This window comes from Crocodylus porosus, unplaced genomic scaffold, assembly GCF_001723895.1.
Source record: "Crocodylus porosus isolate Cpor-Errol unplaced genomic scaffold, CroPor_comp1, whole genome shotgun sequence".
Classification (NCBI taxonomy): domain Eukaryota; kingdom Metazoa; phylum Chordata; order Crocodylia; family Crocodylidae; genus Crocodylus; species Crocodylus porosus.
The window spans coordinates 87,073,509-87,097,090 of NW_017728943.1; the positions used below are offsets into that span (position 1 = coordinate 87,073,509).

Below are 23,582 nucleotides of genomic sequence, written 5' to 3' on the forward strand. Positions count from 1 at the left end.
AGAATACTGGCTGAGACCTGGACACCTAACTCCCTCAGCCTCCTTTGAAAATCCCAACTTTTACTGCTACAGTACTGAAACAGTTTGTCCCACATATAGCATGATGAAACAAACAATATTCTGCCCTGATATTTCTGTCCTATTCACTTTTTACTAGAGGTCGTGGAAGGCCTGAAGGAAATCCTTTCTCTGTGGTTTAATCTTTGGCTCAAGTGGTGGAGGACAATGCTATCAGAACACGTGGCTATACATATCATTAAGTATGGTATGAATAAAATATGTAAGCTTGTTCCCCAGTGATCTCCTCTTTAGTTGAATATTGAAGAAGTAGCTGGGAATAGTGAATGAGATACACTGATACTTTATTCTGTCAAAGGTACAGATGCTGAAGTACATATTAGAAGGGAGGGGAGGAAAAAAACTGAACAAAATCCTCCTCCTCCAGGGCCCCTCTACACTTGCAGGGAAATGCACAGTGGGATCTAATGCACAGTTGTAGATAGTGCATTAGATCCCATCGCCCATTATTGCCAGTGCAGGGGGGAGCCAAATTCTGGGCTTCCCTGCACCAGCAAAAAGCAAGTGCCCACAGCTGGGAGCCTCCTTGTGGCTGTCGTGATCTCTCAGACCTGGGGGTACAGGAAAGCCTCAGGGCTGGGAGGTCGCAGCCATATTCCATGACTTCCAAGACCCAGCTTACATCTGCAGCTGCAAGACTCTTTTGGCAGCTGCAGGGTGCCACCAGGACCCAGAGTTGGCAGCTGCTGGGGCTGAGATTCCCCTCAGTTGCTGAACTCCCAGTCTCAGCTGGTCATGGTGCACCCCTGTGGCTGAGAGCCTCCTGAGTTGATGTGGCTTCCAGCTGCAGGACAGACCCTGCTACACGCCAAATTAAACAAACACCTATAAAGTGAGAACACATTTTCAAGGTCGAACTTTATAATTGGTTGGAGCTTTTAATGACATGATGGGTAACTTTGCACATATAGCTGATCTCAAGGCAATTGCACAATTAATTGAGGGATATATGTAACAGGTGGAGGGGGCCCTAGTTCCCGTCTATAAACTCAAACAATATGGAAAGTATGAAAATGTGGAAATACATCTATACTGAACTGCATGCAAAGAAATGAAAGAGGAGACCAACCGTAACATTCCTCTTTCAGAACCACCTACAGGATCTCACTTTGCAGCTTCCAATTTTGGACTTGTCAATCATTTAATTAATTGATGTAAAGAAGAATGGAGAGATTCAGGCAAAGTCTAGAGGAGTCATCTCTGATAAAATCAGTGGTAAAGAATTTTGAAACAGAAAATGGAGCTTTCAGGACACTAGTCCAAAGTACAAGCTCCAGGGGAGTCCTTTTTATCAAATATAGCAGAAGATTCTCCTTTTGATTTTAGCACTGGAAGCAGAGTTGCATTATGCTCTTCTCTGCTCACACCTTCCTTTAACATCTGATTGTAAGTCTGTCAGAGTCAATGGACTTTTATAACCTGCCTTATGTAAGTTGGGGTACATAAGTGAGATGCCTCAGGAGAGGTTCTGGGAGGGAAGCATGCCTCAGAGATACTGTATAGTCTTCTCACTTGTTGGAGACTGAAGCAGCAGATGTGACGAATCTCGGGAAGATACACATGAACATTGAAGGAAAGGGCACAGCTCCCTCCCTGCATCTCTCTCTATTGCAGAAAGAAAACACAGAAGTAGGTTATGAACCTACCATTAGCAGTTTATATCCTTATACAGTAGCTCAGGTATGCACTTGGTGGAGAGAGAAAAAAACCTGGACTCTGTTCATCTCCCATCTCAGCCTGTCCATTTGCTTGGAATGAGGAGCTCAGAGGCTGCTAAGAAACACAAGCACAGGGAGCTAAAGACTGGTCCCTTGCCTTCGCTTTAAAGTATAGGTGATATGAGTCATTCTTCCCCACATCATATTTGCTCAAATAATTCCTTTCAGAAGACACCATATTGTCATACCTCAAAGATTGCAGAATATTTCCAAAATTGGCTATATAATGCTCTAGAAAAAGCATCTCTAGAAAAAGATGTGCTCAATCCTGAGTAATGAATGTATTTAGACCCAGCAAATGTCTGTATTTAGACCCAGAAGATTCTCCAATTTCACTCAAGACCCAAACCGATTGCAGCCAGTTTCACAGTTGAATTTTTACAGTTTTATACCTGCACATACAACTGTAGCCCTGAGGCCAAATCTAGCCCCTACCCTCATGAGCATACCAGGCCCTTAAAACAGTCAAACAATTGTTGTTCCACTATAGAAATGGTGGACCATGGTATAGAGACCCACTTTGGGCCACAGATCAGGGCTCCAAGTTAGGTCTTTGTGCAGAGAAGGTTTGGGGGCCTTTCCAAGTCAGGCATGTTAACTAGGTTGGTGGTCACCCACAGAGCTTACAAAGATCCCCTAAACTACATTCCAAGGGGGGCGGGGAAACAAATGTGAAAGCTACTGCAAACCATGGTCTGTCATAGCATCTGCACTGAGAGTCCTACCCTGAGCAAGACATTTCCTAGAATGACTTTCCTGTGTAGAAATTATATGCATAAAACCCCTTTACCTGAATTTTTATGGCAGTCCAATATTTGCCTATTAAATAACTATTTTTGTGTGACAGATGGCACTGGGTAGGATTGCAGATGTGGACTCAATACTTCTAGCAGAGCCTTTCATGTCCTAAAAATGAACTCAGAAAGCTCACAGAGTTTTATTTCTCTTTGGAGAACAGGGATGGCACAAAGCCTGTAGGCTATAATGAATGTTACCAATGTAAGTTACTTCAGCATCTAAAGTCTTTTGAGAGTCCATCTGCAGATTTGCATGCTTTGGCTGCACGCAGACAAGGCCCTCTAATAGCAAAACTGGAAGTGTCTCTGTTTTCCATAACTCCACCTAATGTGATAAAAAAAACCCTGTGACTGCCCATAATTAAACTTTTAAACAACAGAAAAAGTAATAAACATGACTGGTATTCTCCCTGCTTGGAAAAATGATGTTATAAATTTAGACAATTCCTTCTCTGTTACAATAAGAATGATTAGGGGCACTCCACCTTTTCACTAACAAATTCAAATATTCCATGGGACTCAACTTGAAAAGTTGATACAGGCAGCCAGATGATACAGAACAGTCTTTAGCCAATCAGTTAAAGAGAGGTAAACACAAAACATGTCGGATGTTCCCTACTGTTTTGTATGACCCAGAAAACCTTCCCAGAGATTGTTTGTTTACAGTTTCGTGACTATAACTTAAGTGGTGCCTTTAGGCTCAGTTCTTCACAAGGAGAAAAAGGAAAGTTGTATCACTCCCAGAGTAGCCTAAAGGTGTGTTGTGGACTGCCACTGTTTGGTGATAACATTCGTTCCCACCCTTCCACTTACTCTGCAGCTATTTGAATCTCACTTAATAAGTTCAGGCACCCCATAGCATGACAACCCAACAACCAAATGCCAGAAGCATTGTTGCATGTTTTCTGCCTCTCTTAAGAAACATGCTTAAGAAATCACTGGTTATTGACAGCAGATCTATACATACAAGTTTCTTTTTCCAATCAACTCTACATGTTCACTGGACAGTTAGATTTTTATACAATGATCAGTGACTACAGAGCATGCATGATTATCATATCTAAATTAATTTTTCCTTTGCACTCTTTATCCTGCCACCACTTCTTAGTATTGCCAGTAATTTAGAATCCAAAGTACCCCTCCCAGTGCGATTCTAGTAAAAAAAAAAGAAAAAAGGATCTTGCAGCATATATCTGCAGCAAAATGAGGAACCCCCATCTCCTGAGACAGGTTCAGTTGATGAATCATGGGAAGGAGAATCAATGTTGGTTTATTACTTCAGAGACTGATTCTTTCTTCTTAGCACATTGCCAGTTATCTTAGAAGAGCTCCACAATCTTAGAAATAGATGGGATTTGATGTAATTGATTGCCTGATTTACTAGTATTGCTTATTTGAAATAATACTGCCACATTTATGTTGCCAGTGACAAGAGCAATATCCTATCCAACATGTCTATGCATGTATGTATAAAACTAATATAATACTGTTATGTAATTATTTGAGAAGCATCCACCAGGATCTTTTTTTCCTCTCCAATTTGTTACTGTACTTACACGGTTAACTTTAGATGCATAACTAGCATTTGGAGCCACTTAAACACATTTAAGATCCAACCATCTCTGGAAAAGCATGTACCTCACAAAACAACAAGATGTCCCTGGCTCTTTTTAGCCCACTATCCTAGTGGTTAAGTAGTGCCTGGCATGGCCAGTCTCTATTTCACATATTAGTAGACTTAGTCACCTAAGTGTAATCCTATTCCATTTTACTCACGTCCTTTAAAAACTGTTAATGCAAAAGGTGGGTGGAAAGCACTTTCTCACTGCTTTTCTGTGACTCAGTCTTAAGGGTAAGATGCCAGTATACAAAAGTATGATATATGAAGACATTATAAAAGTAGAAGGAATCAAAACTTGTGGAAGAGGTGATATCTTTTACTAGACTAACTAGATATTTGAAAACAAATTATTTTATTTATTTGCAAGCTTTCAGGCACATACACCCTTCATCAGGCATAGACGACAGCAGAGATGGTAAAAGTTCTCAATGAAAATTCATATTTCAGAGGCAAGCTGAAGGTGTGGTAAAGTCTCCTGTTTGAAATAGTTTATTTTGTCCAAGTTTCCAAACAGGAGATTTTACCACACCAGCAGGCTAATGAGGGAATTAGCTGGCACCTGTACCCCGTCAGCTGACTGGAAAGAGGCAGGGCCCTGAGCACATATAAGCCCCAGGGCTGGGATTAGCAGGAGTTAGTTCTCTGGCAGATGTCAGGGGAAGGAGCACTTGCAGAAAAGAACTACTTAGAGATGTTTAATGGTCTGGTCTGCTGCCTGTAAGATTATAGAGCTCATGTGGTACCTGGGGCTAGAAGGCACACAAGAATAAGAGAGAAGTTTACTTTCTTAAAGGGGCCAAGTCATTGGAGACTGGTTCCTCCTGGGTCTGGGGTGGCACCCACAGAAACCAGAGGTGGTGGCGGGGATGGGGCTGGTGAGCACCCGCAGAAGCTGGTGGGGGCTTTGGTGGTGGGGACGAGAATGGGGCTGGTGAGCACCCACAGAAGCCGCTGGTGGCGTCAGCAGTAGGGACAGAGCTGGCGAGCACCCCCAGAAGCTGCAGACAGCGTCGGCGGTGGGGAAAGGGCTGCTGAGCACCCACAGAAGCTTCCAGTGGCAGCAGTGGGGATGGCCATGTCCAGGGAGCACATGCCCTCCCATACCCCACTACCAGTTGCCTTTGGGCCGAGCATGGCCTCCATTATGATTGTTATGTTGTATCCCAGGTCCCAGGCATTGTTTTTCTGTTGTCTTTTATACGGGTGGACTAGGGAGATGCTAACAGAGAAGGAGGAGGTCTCATTGGGGCACACAATTGTGTGGAGCCCCAGCACCAGAAAGGGTGCAGTAACAGGGGCTGCAGAGACCAGTAACCATGGGAACCTAAGTTAGGCCAAGACGTTACTAGAAAGATAATATTTAAATACACCTGCAAGGCATGGGGCATGGTAAAGGGAAGATTTTGGAGCCACGCATCTAGCTTATAAGGCTCAGGGTTTTCCAAGAAGCATCAACTTAAAGCAGGATCCAGAAAGAGATCCAAGAACCCACAGGGTTTAGTGGGGTCCAACAGGACCGTGACCATGCACAAACGTGTGGGCAGCCTCCCTATTATTTATATCAACAAGACATGGCAGACAAGAAAAGAAGCTGCCCACAGGGCAAAACTGGCATGGTCACAGAGCCCTAGGGGCATCATAGCCATCCTCAGGACCCCACACCTTGACAGTGCCCAAAAGCACAAGTTTTGATTCCTTTTGCCTCTAAACCAATACAGCTACAACCTGGATACCTTACAAAAGTAGATGCATTAATGGATTTTCAGGGACTTCAATAGGATGGAATAAAATCACACTTAGCCACCTAAGTCAATTTAGATGCCCAATAAGTCAATAAGTTCTCCCCCCTCACCTATGGAAGGATACCTTTCACTTCCCAGCATTGTGTCCTAACCACCAGGCAATGAACTAACATTTCACATTTCCTGTTGAAGCTAGACAATGAGGAAGCCAAGGAGGAAAGAACTGTGAAGGAAAGCAAACCAGAAAATGTGTGATGGTCACTGCCTTAGAAGGGGTGGGAAGGAGGTTTGGGTTCTGGGCCTTGCCTATAAATGGGACTGTAACTATAGTTTCCCAGTCCCTGAGGAAGTGTCCCAACCACTAGAATATAAGCTAAAAGGTAGAAAGACATTCTCTAGTGTCACACAATTGTTAGTTGTGGGTTTTCTGTGACCTAATGTTTCAGGAATTTAAGTGCCTGCCAGAAAGGATTGCAAGAGAATGTAAGCGGTCTGAGCGGATCCCTTCCAAGCATGTTCAGAAGGACAAAGAAAATTTCCCAGCCAAATAGGATCTAAGATTTGCACAATTGGTGAAAATGCAGCTCCCTAGCTAACATTAGCTATGTAAGCAATACTTACCTAAAAGGGCATGTAGATCTAGGCAACAGGCAACAGCCATACAACAGGGAAAAAGAGGTAAGGCATAGAGCTGTAGAAGCCTCAGTTGCTTCACCTAGGCATCTTACAGGCTTTTTTCTTCTCTGTATTATGGAATTAGTCTCAAGAAATTGACTGGAAAAGACCATGTTAGGTGGTTCATTACTGAGATGGGTTATGGCAATGATATTTTTACTCATAGTAGGCTGCCAAACTGGACCTCTTCCCTGTTTATGGAGTGCTTCATTATTTTCAAATGACTTTTTCTACTGTTGCACAGTGAGTCCACAGAGGACACACTCACTCCCTTCTCATTTCCAGAGCTTTAGTCCTGAGCTCTGTTTAATTCTTTTTTCACTGACAGCTGGCTAAGATTGGGTATAGTGACTTTTGAGTGACAGTCCAATTCTTAGAATTCCTTTAAAAAAGAACTCCAACATGCTTGGAGGAGGTGGAGGGGTATTTAAGTTAAAAGAGAAGGTTGACATATTAATATACTTGCCAAGAATAAAACCCAGATGAAATAAAAAGGTTTCTAAGCAGTGAAGAAATGATAGTCTGGAACAGTTTTAGGGCCTTGCCACATGTTCACTTGCAACACTTGCAAATTTGGGGATGTAATACCTTATTAAAGACAGTATGTGTTTAGAGATTAGTCTTGCCTGAAAGTGAACAACCATGTAATGCCACGAAGGCACTTAACACATACTGACCTGCTTCAACTTGCATCTGCCTGCATTTTAACTGCATTTGTAAATGTTAGGTGTGTTTGGGAAAAGCCACAGACAAAAGTCAGCTGTAGATTTTAAATATGGAAATACATTTTATTAGTAGTGAAAGTGTGCTATTTGTGTAGAAACTTTGTTCCAGCGAAGTTCTTTGGGTAGATGTGATACCTTTTATTAAACTAACTGAGTAGTTGGAAAAAAGTTCTTTGAAATCTTTTGGGCACAATTACCCATCTTCAGGCATAGGAAGTCTCTGCTGTTCTGAGTCTCCAAGGAATGAACGGAGCTTTCATTTGTTCCTGCATTTGTAAGGTGATAGCAGGGACTATGAATGACCTGTGATTGAAATAAGACTGGGAAAGAATATTGTTGCTCTCTGTCCATTGTTTTTTTTCTCACTTCACACTGGGCACATCTACATGAAATACTAACTGCGCAGTAGACTATTTCTACTGCACATTAGTGAGGCAGGCAAAAACCGTGCTTATATGCTAATACACAGTAGAATTAGTCTACTACACAGTAGTATCACAAAAAAGTATGTGCTGGCAATACTGTGCAGTAGCACCAATTAGGGTGTGTTAAATTAGTACAAGGTACTAAACTTAATGAGCTGTAATTACAGCACAGTATGAACATGTAGACATGCCCACTGAATCAAAACTTTCCTGTCAGATCAGTAGCTCAGAAAGTACTATTCCTCAGTCATAAAAGGAACAAAAGTGAAGGATGAATTCTAGATGCCAGGGTTTCCTTACTGGATATGTACATTCATACTACTTCTTTCTGGATGAGAAGCACCCTGTGCTAGGGCCACTTTCTTTTCTAAAAGGGTGCTATATGTATACCCCTTATACATAAAAGGGTGTTTTGTGTGTGTGTGTGTGTGTGTGTGTGTGTATCCTACTGTTAAAGAATGAGTATTGTGTTGATATTCGTGAAATTGTTTTGCCTCAGGAGGCCCATTGTCTCTCTTTTTTATTGTACTTTTATGCTTATTTAAACAATATTCATATTTGCATCTTGTCATCCAAGCATAACAAAGCCTACAAGGGAATTTAAGATGATATAGTGCAAAGTAGGTAATGTGATCTTCAATTTTTAATCTTTCTCTCTAACACTATCAAAAAGGATGAGTATGTCCACAGGAAGCAGAACATTACTGTAGCATTATATATTTCCAGCTGGTGTAGGCCAAAAATGAACTAGTTTATCTCCCTTGTGTAATTCCATTGACATTTAATGGCACTACGCTAGAAATTAATTTAGCCCAATAGCTATACAGTTCAAACACACACAAAAATCACATGGACGTGAAGTTTGGGCTGCTAAACTCCATTCATAAAATAATGAAAAATATAGAAAATTTTGAATTAACAGCAATTCTCAAACTCAATGACAGCACAGTAATAATGGTGCCATAGCAGCACATGTAGGTGCATGCTCTGTGAGGAGATAAGGTACACATCTACGGCACCTTCTGGGAAAGAAAATGTCTTTGGTGCATCAGAAAGTAAAAGCAAGGTGGATGCCTTAGCCTAGAAATGCTACCCGGTGTAGTGTTTATTTCCATTAAATAGTCAGTACTGCTGAACAGACCATGCACTACATTTGGTAATGTTTCTAAAACTAGCCCCCCCAATTTCTATAAGTAAAAACATCCCTGCTAATTAACTGCAGGTATTTTTTTTTTCCTTCTTAGCTCTCAAGAAGTGAAACTACCTCTGGCAGCTGGAGAACTGCGTTCAGTTTGTAGCACTTCCTTACAGGCAAATTAGAGATTGTTCCTCCTAGGCTTTATTTTTCTCTGAACTCGTAAAAGGGCTGACCCTATGCAGTTTTGAGAAAAGATAACTGAAGGGCCATATAATTATCATAAGTAAATAATTATAGAAGACTTTTTAAAAGAGCTCAACATTTGCCTAACTGTGCTTCCAGATAAGTCAGTGGAACTTTTTGAAAGGCATGCCTGCAGAGTTTCTGCAAAAAGGAAGATTCTTCCTATTTAAAACTAAAAAACTTTCTTTTCTTTTCTTTTCTTTTCTTTTCTACTACATAGCTTCTGCTATCAAATGGCAAATCCTAAGTCTAATACTCCTATTGTTCTTCATGGAGCACCATATTTAGCCACTGTTTATATCCATTGTGCTAGGTAAAGTCCTTCTCTTAGAACATATTTACAACATAAGCATGGCAAGAACACAGGTGGAGAGGAAAAGAGCAACAGAAGCAAGATCAAGATAAATGTGAAAAGATTATGTTTTGTGTTAGAGCACTCACACACATGGGGGGAGTCTGCTCCAAAACACTGGATTTCCAAAGCACATAAATTGACATGTAGCAAAACCCCCAGTTTCTTCTTTTTTTTTTTATTGCATTCCCTCCCCTTCCCTAACCATTTCTGACTTTTTCTCTCCCTCTCTATTCCCTATAGATAAGAATAAGTGAGCTCAAACTTAGGATAAGCTTTAAACATTTTTATTTTGGTAGCAAGTTTTTGGTTTCAGATAGCCACTGTTTTATATTGTATAATAATTAGGTTTGTATTAATTTTTACTTTTGTATATTGTATTATTATCATTTTTGTATTTTTTTTATTGTTTCATATGGATATTGTATGGTTTAGGCTTATGTCTGTAAGTGAACCAAAGTCATGTCAAGTTTCCATTTTCTATGTCAAGCCTCCATCTTCTGTTCTCTGCCTGGGCATCCCATGCTACAACAATATGATTCATTGTACCCCTCCCATGTAAATTGGTTCTCCAATGAATGAGAATGATTGGGCATGATTGAAATACAATGGTAACAGGCCTCTACTGAATGGCCTGTAACAACCGGGCCATCACCTCGCTGGCTGGGGAACTGGCTCCACAGTAAAACCCAGAGTGTGGTGGTCAACGAGAGCAATATCCAGCTTAGGAACTCACTTGTGTGTATGTATAGGTGGGTGGTATGTGTGTAAATTAGTGCATACACACACATGCATATATAGATATCAGTGTGGGGGGGGGGCAGTATATGAATTAGTAATCCACATATGTGTATTGAATATGCAGGTGTCAGTAACTGGTAACTGATCCTGTCTAAATTTGGTGTGTGTAGTGTGCATGAACCGAGACTAATTATTTTGAACATGCATGTATCTGAGTTGCAAGTCTGTATGTGTGTGTATGGCATTGTGTGCATGATATACAAATTAGTGATCTGTGTCAGCAAAACCTGAGTTAGCTGCCCAAACAGGAAAGGGCAACCTGGCTTGCGTCGTGGGCACTAGCCATGATAATATTACTCAAGAGACATGAGAGTGCCAGCAATAATTTTTTTTATTACTTCTGCAGAAGGGTAGACTCCCACCTTATGGGTGGACAGCTACCCCGAGAGGGGTTTGACCTTCCATATTTATATGTTTGCTTTACATATGGTATAATGAGGTTAGTCATCATTACATATTTTTCTGTTAGTTATAATTATCTCTTGCGATTGTCATCATCATAAGGGCATCTTCCCCTTTTCAGCTGAGGGCGCCTTCCTCTCTCCAGGTGGGTCAGGGTCACCTTCCCCTTTCCAGTTGGGTCAGGGTCAAGCCTCAGAATAGATGTCTTCTGTATTAGCACTTACATTTTCATAAGATTATATTTAGTATTAGTATTACACATCTTAGTCATGTATGCTTGGATTAAAACTGCCTACTAGTCAATTTGTTAGACAAACATTTAAAATACTGAACTTATGAACTTATAAACTTCTCATGCTTGAACTTATGACTTACTCAATTAAGCAAGTTAGCCTATCTTTTATATCATCTGTGTCTAACTTTTGGGGTGTATAGTATATGTGCCTGAGCTGGTAGTGTGAGCGTGTATGCCTAATAGGGGTGTATGCACCTAGTGAGTGTGTGCTTAATTGATATTTATGTGTGCATGTGCAGTTGTACACCACACCCTCCTGTCTAACAGCACAATATTGAGATCCTGAGTATTGGCCTTACCCCTCAGGGCAACAGACACCTGCTGGCAGCCTCATGCATCACGTGTATCAGTGACGCAGTGCATGTCAGCGCTGAGAAAATGGTGGCGGTGCACTTTGAACTAAAACATGTTGGATGTGCTTTTGTTCCAAGTGCACCACCACCATTTTCTCAGTGCCGAACCACTGTGTACTGAACCACTGATATACCTGTTCCTGATACAGCACCCAGCACTTTGAATTAGCATGGCTCACTAATTAAAATTGCTCAGTGCTGCATTAAACGCATGTGTAAAAATGCCCACAAGGAGCAGTCGCAGCACACCTGAGGCCTAAATGTTTATTGAGTGCTTGTTCAGCATTACAGTAGAAGCATTTTGAGACAAAATTGAGGAAGGACAATAAACCGACTTCGTGAAGTATTGCAGAGAGTTCCTCCCAGGAATAATTTCTTAATCCAAACAGTTTTTAACCCAAATTTGAAATCTAAAACTAGGGATTGACAACTGTATTGAGCAGTGGGTCATTGCTTATGACCCAGCTGATGCCATGGGCTGCTCATTTCCCCCTCCCCTGACCACCACAGGCTGCTGATTCCCATACCCAACGTCAGTGGAAAGGGGCGGATTCATCAGTGTAGGGGGTAAAGGAGAGCCACAAAGAGAGATGTGAAGGAGATCAGAAGCCTGATGCAGGGCAGAGAAAGGGTGAACTAGATGTCACTGAACTAGGCTGAACTAGATGTCACTGATCCCCTGTGCTGCTGCATGTGGGATTGGACCTTCGTGGATTTGATCACTTCGTAGACTAGATCCAGCCTGCAGGCTATAGGTTGCTAGTCTCGACCTAAACATTTCAAGGACTGTTTATCACTAAACATCAGAGTATTACTACCCAAGACATCCTTTTATAGTATATGATTTCATCAATGTTAGAGGCATTTTAGAAGTATACGGTATATAATGACATGAGGACTTCATGAGGAGGATGGACATTACTAAAATTAATGAAATTGCCTTTTGTCTTTTTAGAAGAATAATTGCTTCCTTCACAAATTGCTGAAAATAATGAGTTAGAGTACTGAACACTGAAAATATAGTGGATAATTCTGCGATTACATTTTGTGATAGTGTTATTAAGGATAGGTACTGATCTCTATTATGCCTCCCAGTATAATTACATTAGATACTAAGTATAGTATTTCTTTTTTAAAAAAATTAAAAAAAAATGCTTGTCATTAAATACCTTACCTATAATGAGATCAGCATTAACAAGATGCTATCACTTCTACAATAAGATTTGATCAACAATGCAGGGCAGTCCTGAAGGGATATGTTACAACTTTATTTTTAACTGGGTGCCTCTATACATGCAATTTATGTGAAGCAATAAACTCTACTGCCTGTTAATAAATATCATGCTGGAGTTTATTTTTCCTGGGTGCTGTGCTTACATGTGCCCCCAGGACCACAGTAAGTTGAGCCAGCTCAGAGCAGCCCTGGCTAGCAAAGAGGTCTGGCGGTTCAGCCTGCCAGCCCGTAATTGTTCTGACCAGTGCAGAAAGGCTGGCTCGGGCAGGAGAGTGGTCCAGTACAGAGTTAGCCATTAGGCAGACTCTGCACTGAAGCACCCTCATGCCCCAGCCAGGCATGTCAGCATCTACGCATATGTTTGCTGCATAGTAAATAATGCTGCTGCAGAATAGTACTTGTATTTATAAGTACTAACCAACAGCAGCATTTATTAGTTTAGTGTGACTTAATAGGGCCGCACATGTAGATATGGACACTTTACTGCAGAGCTAATAATAGGGCACCTTTCCATTTCAACTTGAGTTTCAAGGTTTCAACAGAACAGCATTTCATTTCGAATTTCATTTTGATTCAAAACCGCTGTTCTGTTTCATTTAGTTGAAACAGTGACACTGTTTCAATGTTGTTTCAATGTTTCACCCATATCCTACGAGAGCTTGAAACAGCCTCTCTCATCTGGCAGCAGATGGGGGCCCGCAACCCCAGGAGGGCTGCAGGGGCTGTGCTACTCCTCCTGGGGTTGCTGGCCCCCATCTGCCTGCCAGATGAGGAAGGGAAGCTGGGTGCAGAAGTATAAACATGAAGAAATGATTAATTTCACTTCCTGTTCTTTCTGAAGGGAATATATTTCCTTGAAGCAGAGACTGCAACTGTGAATAAAATTAAAACAGTAAATATAGTTTTGTGTGTTACACTTGGAATTTCATAAGAGCTTTAGACAAGACCACATGCAGGACTTTTTAAAGGGATATAAATATCCATGGGGAAATGTTATGCTGTGTATTAAAAGCAAGTTAACCAATGATCCTAGTAAACACCTTCTCCTTGCACTAGAAAAATATTGTTTCACAGTTGCCAAAGGGATAAATTATATATCAATAGATACCAACCTTTTTGGCAGGTGTGCCATAAATTAGCCCTGCACCCTCCCCAAGTGCAATTGTAGTCTGCCTCCTCTGCCCAGTATGCTCTACTTTCTACACTCTACCCTGTGCCCCCTGCCTAATCTCTTGCTTTTCTTCCCGCACTATCAGCTGCTGTGCTGCCTGTCTCCTCCCCGATCTGTGACATGCCATGCACAGAAGCTTCCCATGCCATTTGTGGTATTCATGCCACAAGTTGGCCACCCCTGTTACATAGGAATCAGTGGTCTTGAGGAAGGGTGGACATTAAGACAGGAAAAAAAATATTGAGGGCAGACAGGGTTAGATCCAGGGCGGTGCAGTGGTCCAGTAGCACCCTCCTTTGATTCCTGTGCCACCTAAAGTTTAAAACCAACTGCCTAGCAGTGGAAGCAGCATTTCTTTTCAGGGAGCATGAAGGAATCAATTGACTTCATAGCTCATTAAAATCTACCTGACTCCTCCTAAACTCCTCATTCCATAGGTGCTAATGGCCATCTCTCTTTTTTAATGGTGTCGATGTTCAACTAATTGAATTACCCTTTGTTCTGTAGTTCTACTGTCTGTTAGCTTCTCCTCATAAGATAGCTCCTATTTCACAGCCTTGTATTCTGTTTTTAACTCATTCCAATAATGTTATATTTATTTTTGCATCAATATTAAACTGAATAATACAGCCCTAGGCCCCTGGTGTATTAGTGAGGCTTCTAGTTTCTTTTTACCTGGAGAAATGTGTTGTGTTATTTGCGATGATACATCTCACCATGTGCCCCCCCTCTTCAAAATCCTAGATCTGCCCATGAGAACAGATAAGTATTTAGGTTAATAAATACTAGAATGGGATAGTGATAAAGTTCAGATGGTTCTAATTAAACTGCTGGACTGGGCAGAATTATTATTTAATGTTCATAAACACACATTAATGCATATTTCAAAACAATCTAAATTTCTCATATATATTGATGGACTTTTTCTGCCAGCAAGAAAAATATTTGGATGTGTTAGAGCTGGGAGAAAAAAGAGTGAAAATACTGAAAAGATTTTACATTAGATGTCACCTTCCTATTTTCAGTTCAGTTTAACTAACCCAAAGAAAGGGACATCAGAAATTGAAAAGAAGTTCAAGAATAAAATAGCATTAAATGAAATTCTGGATCTAGTCAAGTCAGTTAGGGTTCTGGCTGACTTCAACGGGACCCAGATTTCACTCACTAGTTCAGTAGTTCTCAACTGGGGTGCAATGCTGTGACACAGGTGCTAACACGGCTAGGTTGAACTGCCCCTGAACTCCCGCAGAGTCAGATCAGGAAACAGCTGCAGCTGCCACACACACTCTTTGTATAGTCCTTTCCAGTCCAATTCCACACACTGGTCCCAGAAACAGAGGTGTGCCAGACAGGTGAGCAATCCTGTGCTGCCCTGTTTTGAGAAGGAGCATGTAGGGTTGTAGTAGGAAGGGCTGTGGCAAGAGTGCATGCCCCAGTTACCACCCTTCGCACTGCTCGGCCACAGGAGTCCGGCTTAGTTTTGGAGGGGTGCCCTGACTCTAATAAGGTAGTTTCAGGAATGGGGAGGAAGGTGTGCTGCTTCTCACCTGATGCAGCAATGCAGGACCCTTATTCAACTGAATACTAGGACATTTAAGACATAAAAGAATTTAGAGAGAAAAAAATCACACATTTGTTGTTTCAGTCCTCTAAGGTAAAACCTAATAGGCTTTAATGGTAATGCAAGCAATGCATACATTAACCCAAACATGCAACTTAGTCTTTTTCCCAAGGATGGAAATTAAAGACAAAAGTCTGAGGCACTTTACTGTCCTCTGAGGAGCTTTTTGCTTTGCAGAGTCTTGAAGGTCTTTGAAGCGTGACTTGGTTTGATGAAGGATACAGCACCTGGAGGTACTAAGAAGCCCTACTCTGACCTGGAGGCACAGCTTTATGAGAGTCACAATTCACAGTGATTGTGTAAAGGTCAGAATGGTATATATAGGCAAGGGCCTTGTCAGCTCTTTAGGTAATCTTTTGTAGGATCTTCAACAGTAAGTATGAAGTGTACAAGCCTGTTGAATGCGCTTGTGCACTTTATAATCCCTTTTCAAGTTATGCTTGCAAATATTCTATGTTTGACTCCAGTGGGCATAGGGCTTGAAAGGGCACACTTTGTTTCTTGAAAGAAACAAACTTATTTGTGTCGTAGACAGAAAAAAGCTAGAGCTTAAATTCCTTGCATCCAAACTATATTTAACTAGCTACTTTGTGGGGCTTTCTGTTATTGGAACCAGAATGCTGTTTCAGCTTATGAAAAGTGGTTTTTAAGATAATATTCCTTTGGTCAAAATTAATAACAATGTCTTTCCTGATGCTATCATACATGAAATAGTTAATGATGGAAAAATTTTAGATTCATAATGATTGCATTCCTATTCTAATTGCAGCTACTTCCTAAATGAAACATATCAAGTTTTATTTTGATTAAGTTAACCTCCTTCATTTCACTTTTATGACCCAAGCTTTCTTGGTGCACTTTAGCAACTCTTTGTTAAGCAATTGCATTTCTGTGTTGTTAATGTACAGGTCCAGTAGATGATTCCATATCTTTACATTTCATTTATATAGATATACTTGATAGCCTGATAGACATCCATACAATACAAAACCAATTTATAAGAATTTTGCCAAACACTACTATATCCATACTGCACGTGACAGGATTTGGTTCAGTATTGTGTTACATCCATTTTATGCTCTTGCGATATAACTGATTGCAATATAGGCTTACCTCAAGTTTTAAATGAACAGGAAAATATTTGGACATATATGAAGTCATATGATTACAAAGTCAATGCAGTCATGTTGATATAAGATCTGAAGTTCTTTCTAAATTAAATAAGAAATGTCCTTGAAGGCTCTAGTGTTACATTTGCATAACAATTAATTATTCAGAATCAGGCCCATTAAAGGACATTAATGTAAGAAAATAATTATATATTTTTAAAGTAATAGCTGGATTCAATTCATTAGCTTAACATAAAACAATGCTGTATATAACACTTAGGGATAAACTTAAACCAAGGAAGCAAGGGCAGAATTTCCCCCTTAGTTACTGTAAAGAAAAGAAAAACAGAAGCCCAAGTTCAATACACAGAAGGCCATCAGCACAGTTTGGAAGTTCTACAACTTCACTTCAGACTTTTAAAAAACACTAACACAATGTACAGTACAAAGATGCATTAGATTTAACTATTTCCCACACTTTTTTCATGTTTACACTAGTGTGAAGAGTCTTATGAATTGATTCTCTTTTTAGAACCTCAAGAGATTGAAAAGCTTTTAAAGGAAGCTTTTTGCACATTTTGTAATATTTGTTTTCATGTCTCCTTCTGCAGCAACTACCGTATATCTTCATTATTTTTTCAGTAAGGGTTTTTACTGACAGACACCTCTAGACTTGTTAGATAATAAGGTGGAAAAAGACCAGTTATAAAGAATTGAGACAGTACTTGATCTTCCATCTTTCTTTATATATGTCCAATGTCTTTCATGTTCATTTGAAACTGAGGCGAGTACAACTTTCTGTGTATCTTAAAACAAGATTAGATGTCTTATGGATGGTAAGCCCTTTAAAAGGAAAAAGGCTGACAAAACAAACAAAGAACGCTGTAGTGGGGTTTTTTTTATTCTAATCCATGGTAACCCATTCCTGAAAACCTTATTCCAAATAAATTCATTACAGCAGACACTAATCAATAAATCCTGATTTTAAAGCCCAACATTTTTTTCTACTTTTATTTTTGTTAGAGAACATATTAGGCATTTATATTTAAGTGCAAATATTTGTATTGGCATCTTAAGAGGGAGTTCATCAATAGTGCCGTGTGACCTATTGTATGAATCTAGAAAACCAACTCCAAACACCCTGCATTTTCAGAATCAAAGGGTCGTATCAAACAGTTTTGAACAATCTACAAACCAAAAAACTGACCGTCAGTCACTCACAGCACTGGTGCTACTGGAACAACATAGCAGCACCCTGGAATATCCCATGCTGCCGTCAGTTTTTCAGTAATCATTATGCAGCTACTCAAACAGCCACGGTTTGGCACAACTGCTATATTAGGTTTAAAACTAAATTTTACTCATTGAATTTCACCCACTGTACAAAGTTGTTTACGTGAAAATGTTATGAGTAGTTGAGTAAAACAGAATATATGTTTATATATTGTCCTGGCCTCCATTCTTGAACTCATTAGGAAACTGGTCATTGATTTCAATGGCATTGATCTAGGCCTGCTAGGAGGTAAACAATAAATACAGATATATATGGTAAATGGGAAACCACTTTCTACCACAGATGTTGCTTCCCGGTGATCTTTAAAGATACGTGCATATTCTGCTCATAGTCTCAGTGAAAACCACTGAGAAGCAACATCTAGTACAGTGCTTTAATCAGGTAACACAGTCTAAAAAAAAAGTGGCAAGGTCCAGGTAGCTGGGCATAATCAGAAGTCAGTATTTGGGACAATGTTCATAAATTGACAGATTAAGGCCAGAGGGGCTTTTTTGAAAAGTTAGTCTGACCTCCTGTATAAGACAAGGAATAAAATTCCCTTTACTCCTGTTTGAATCTTTTAGGAAAAACTTCCTATTTTGATTTTAAAATTTCCAGCAATAGAGGATCCACTATGAGCCTTCATAAGGTGATCTATGATAAATGACTTTTCCATGGGGGCCAACAAAGTGCATGCCACAAATTAGCCCCACATTGTCCCCAAGTGCCTCTCTAATCCTGTTCTGATCGCTGCTGTACTTTCTGCTCCCTACTCTGTGCGCCCCCCCACCCACTCTTGCCTAATCCCCTGCTTTGCCTTCTGCTTCCTGCTCTCAGGTGTTGTGCTGCCAGTCCCTTCCCTGATCTGTTGGCACCATGCATAAAAACTGCCTGCGGCCACCCCAGTCTAAATCCATTTGGAATAGATTTGGATACAAAGCAGTACAGAAAAAGGCCCTATCATTATCTCAGATTAATAACTATTTTGTAGTTGACAAGTTAAAGTAAATGCCTCATTTAACCCTTTGTGTAGCCTGCTAAGCATATGCAGTATATGCAGCATGTACCATTACAGGTCCACACTGCAAAGGCAACAAGACAAAAGAACCACAAACTGTGTGTAAGGCCCATAAAGGCCACCATATGGCTGAAAAACATTGCCATTTAAGTGCAAAAAAGGGTAATAAAATTCTGGCCTCAACCTGTGTGCAAAACACTGGAATTCTGGATGCTACGGCACCACATTTATATAATTATCTTAATAAAGTGTTCAGTGGGTGCATCTACATGAGACACTGACTGCTCAGTAGCCTGATACTACCACACAGTATTGTCATATGGCAAAAACCATGCCAAGATGCTACTGTGCAGGAGTATTGGGCTACTGCACGCTGGCATCACTTAAAAGGCATTCACCAGGGATACTGTGCAGTAACTCCAATTACTGCGCATTTATTTAGTACCTGTTTACACAGGTACTAAATAAATGCACAGTAACCACTGCAAAGTAGCATCTCACTCAGAGGTGCCCAGTGAATGCTATGACCCCAAACAGGATGAAACAGTAAACAGATGCTGTTGTCTTACCTCAAACCAGGAATTGATATTTACCAGACAACGGCAAAAAATTTGGTATCCACATGCAGTAAAAGTTCTTTTATCTGGCATCTTTCAAGCTGGCATGCTCCACTAAACAGCATGCCAGCTTGTAAGATAAAGTGAAACCAGAAGTGCCCATCGGCACTTCCAGTTTCTCCAAGCCCCCATAGCTCCGGGTGAAGCAGCCTGAGCTGCTGAGCCCCCATGGCCTCGGGGGCATAACAGGCTGTGTGGGGCCTGCCTCCCTGTCCCATGGGGCCTGCAGGGGTGGCGATGCAGCAGAAGGGGTGGCAATCCCACAGGAGGGGCAAAGGGATGCCCCAGACACGGCATGAGAAGTGGCAGCCAGGGATGCTCAGTTAACCGGCGTATTTTGTTATCCAGCATCCCCCATTCCCAGGGGATAACGGATAACAGAGCTTTTACTGTATATCTGTGGAAACATTATAGGTTTCCTAATTAGAGACAGGATTAATTGTAGAACATTTGATTTAAAGGAGAGAAATAGAGCTAACCCTGAAAAAATGTCTTCAAATATTAAGGGTAGTTAAACTGTTAAGGGGAAGATTCAAAACAATTACATCTTTGGCACAGAACAAATACACATACTCCCGCTAAGGAAAGTCTGAAAGCAGGATAGAGAGAAAGCAGACATCATAGTCCAACATAAACTAAAATGTAATAAGTAAAATACTGCTTCCATTAATATCAATGGCAAAACCAATGATCAATTAACTTCACTAGAAGAACAATCTACTCTTGTTCTTCTCTAAAAGTACCATTCAGTTTCTCCTTCAAGTTAGATAAACACAGTGGACATGTCTACATGGGACCATATAGCACCATTGTTACCATGCCATCATTTTGTACTTCCTTTTAGAAGTAGTAAATGATGGTGCAGTAATAGCCTATACTGTATTGTGTCAGCCACCCACATTTATTTTTAGCTGCTACAGTGATGAAACTGCAGCATTATGGTTTTTGCCCATCGACACTAGGTTGCCATACTGCGTTGCTACAACAATTGTAGCATGATGTGTAGACATGCCCAATGAGTACAGGGGAAAAGTAACATTAGATATAATGGTGTTACAGTATTTCTTCTAGACGCATTGGAAATATTGCAAGAGCAGATCTTGGTCCAACCATCACATAGACACGCAAAGCAATGGCAAAAAGGCAACAGACTAAGATGGACAGCAATCATATAAGGTAACAAACACAAGCAAAGATGAAAACTTGAGATAACTGTGAAGCAGTAACAGACATCCAGCCTACACAGACAGGAGAGAGTGAAGAGTGAAGCCAGGACAAAGACAATATAAGAGGAAATTTAGCCATTAGCTGAGATGACAAATGAGAATTACAAGAAGCTGGTATGTGATCAGTATGGAGGATAAACAGAATGCCACCTATTTGCATGAAAGCAACAACAGAACGGATGATAGTTTCCCAGTACAAGAAATAAAAAGAAAAAAGTGAGATGTGATGTGAAAGCCAACATACTGGAAAGACTGCAGCCTAACAGGTCACAATGGAATGATGATAAAAGCTGCGAACAAAATTCATCTCTTACATGCCTCTAACTCGGGCAACACAAAGCTTTAAATAAGACTCCTAAATGCAGGAAAGTAATTCAGGAAATCCATGTGAGGAGCTTGAGGGAATTAGGCACCTCTGAAGGACAATCAGAGAACTTAGATATGGATCAACAAGCTGCCTAGTGAGTATTTTTTGTCCATTGGCTTAAAATATTCTATTTTAAGTCTTAATATGTGAGTAGCTTACATGTAGATATTTGCTTTTATTTCTATTCCCACACAGTTAGAAAATGGAACAATAAAATCCAATACTTTGTACAAATTAGGATTTTAATATATTGCAGGACAAGTTTCTCTAGTTATCAGAGCCATAGAAAGGGTGGGGGAGGGGAAGGAGGGGAGTGGAGTGACCGGCCCAGATGCCAGACTGAAGGGGCACCAACAGGTGCTCCCCAGCCAGGATGGGGCACGGGACAGAACTACGAGTGTGTCATCTGGGGGGGCACAGGGACAGGGGGAGGGCAGCTCCTACCATTGTGTGCATTCCCAGGCAAATGTGGGGGTTGTATGCCCCCCAAATCTGTGCATGGGGCGAGGGTGGGCCTTTGTCCAGGCACAAAACTTCATTGCTACAGCACTGCTAGTTATGACAATTTAGGCCAATTAAATAAATGCATTATAGCAATTGATATGAAGAGAACACTGAAGATTTATCTGAAAAAGATGTACAGGCAGAAGTAACACTTTGACAGGCAAAAGTAATACTTTGGGGTTTTTTCCTTTACGTGTTCTGTAACTAATTCAATAGGAATACCTATAAAACTAGACACTCTGAAAGCCATTTACCATATCAGCCTTTGGCTACTGTGTAATGACTTTCATTATGGACTAAAATTAAACAGTTATAAAGAAGCAATAATTTCATGGCCAGCCACCCAGGAATTTGACTGAGTTAAAACAGCAATGCGGAAATAGTGAGATAATGTTATTCCTGAATGCAAATGAATGTCACCTCATTTAGCCTACTGGGAAAGAAAAGCTCAGGGAAGTCTGTTGTAGTCAGTAGTATGAGACAGGCATCATGACTAATCTGAATCTCAAAAACTTAGGTATGTACTGAATTATGAGCGCATGTAATTCACTACAGGAACTTATGCATGCACGAATAAGAAATGAATAGCCATTGTGCTATTTCACTGCTACTGCTTGCCCTATGGCTTCCTAAAAGATGGAAAGAGGAATCATGATGGGTTTGCATGGTATGTACACTATTTCCTGGGAACACTGAAGCCTCAAGTGTGTTCTCAAGGTCATGTCATAGAAATGGAATACAAATCAAATCACAAACCATTCATGTGTCCTTTTTTATTTTAACCCATTTACCCAGAAATAACATAGCTGATGGAGTAAGGGGTATTTAATGCAGTTCTGTTTAATTTGCTCCTACATCAGGGCTGACTAAGGCACAAGCAAGGACAAGTGACTTGGATAATGTTACCTGACTAGTCACTAAGTAAGTATTAAGCTCTCCATTCCAAATACCAACACCCCCTTCTCCCAAAAACATCCTGAATGGCTACCAGCTGACCAAAAAAAAAGACCTTGAGGCAAATCAACATTAAAAGTGCCATAAAATAAACTAATAAAACTTTTAAAAAACAAAAAAATGCAAATCTCTATCTTATGCACAATTTTATTTCTGAAAGGGATGAAATTAACAAGAAGGTAGGGACTTTGCTATTGCTGTCAGTTTGCCATGGAAGGTATTCAGATACTACTACAATGATGACCAGCAGCATAAAACCCGAAGACAGGCTTTACCTCTGGCCATTAGAGCTTTATTTCTCCCTGAGGCATTTAGTCAGCAAAGTATTCACCATATGCTGAACTTTTAAGCCTGTGTTCAAGTCACAATGAATTCAAGTTAAAGATAAGTTTTACGTTAAGCACAGGCTTAAGTGCCTCGTTGAATATTTCCTGCTTTAATGTTTTATGATTCCAAGTACAAGGTTCTTTAAAAAAAAAAATGAAAATTAGAAAAATAAAACCCAAACTTTCAAGCTTTCAATAGCTTATGAGAAATTCATTCTCTGCCTCTCAGAAGTATTTAAGGATATAATAACAACTGAGACACAACCTGAAAATGGAAATAGGAATGATAGGAAGATGCACAGAAAAAATTGACATCATAAGGTATTTAAAACACACACTCCCCTGGTCATTTATGTTTTTTTTAATCTATGAGATACCATGCTTTTAAAATTGCCATCAATTAAAAAGGAGTGTGGATTAATATCTGCTTTCTTTCTGTTGCTAGTCCCTAATAGAATAGCTTAGTTCCATATTCAGAAGCTTGTATCTATGTGAATCTATTCACTCATTTAACAGCCTGCATTTTTGTTCAGGCTTTTGCTTTAATGTGGTTATGTGTCATTTCACATTTTTCAAAGCAATTTTTGCTTTAATGGCTCACACCTATCAACAACCTGCAGTTTTTCTACTTGCAAGTGCATTTCAATTAACATTTTTAACTAACTATTTAGTACTGGCACTTAAGAACGTTGTCCACTACTGTGCTGACATTCTGAAGCAGCTATTCAATTTTCTGGCTCACCGGTTAGGTCAGGAATCATTCCCATGTTATATTACAGAGCATTTCTGATAAAGTG

General features: G+C 40.3%; 1 long non-coding RNA gene across 1 annotated transcript in view; it reads right to left on the reverse strand.

Moving 5' to 3' along the window:
• Positions 1-1,506: 1,506 nt before the first annotated feature.
• The window catches only part of LOC109319904, a 103,722-nt gene continuing 81,646 nt past the window's right edge, over positions 1,507-23,582 (reverse strand). Inside the window, exon 3 of the long non-coding RNA XR_002103666.1 lies at positions 1,507-1,683. This is a non-coding gene — a long non-coding RNA (uncharacterized LOC109319904). The remainder of the gene's footprint in view (positions 1,684-23,582) is intronic.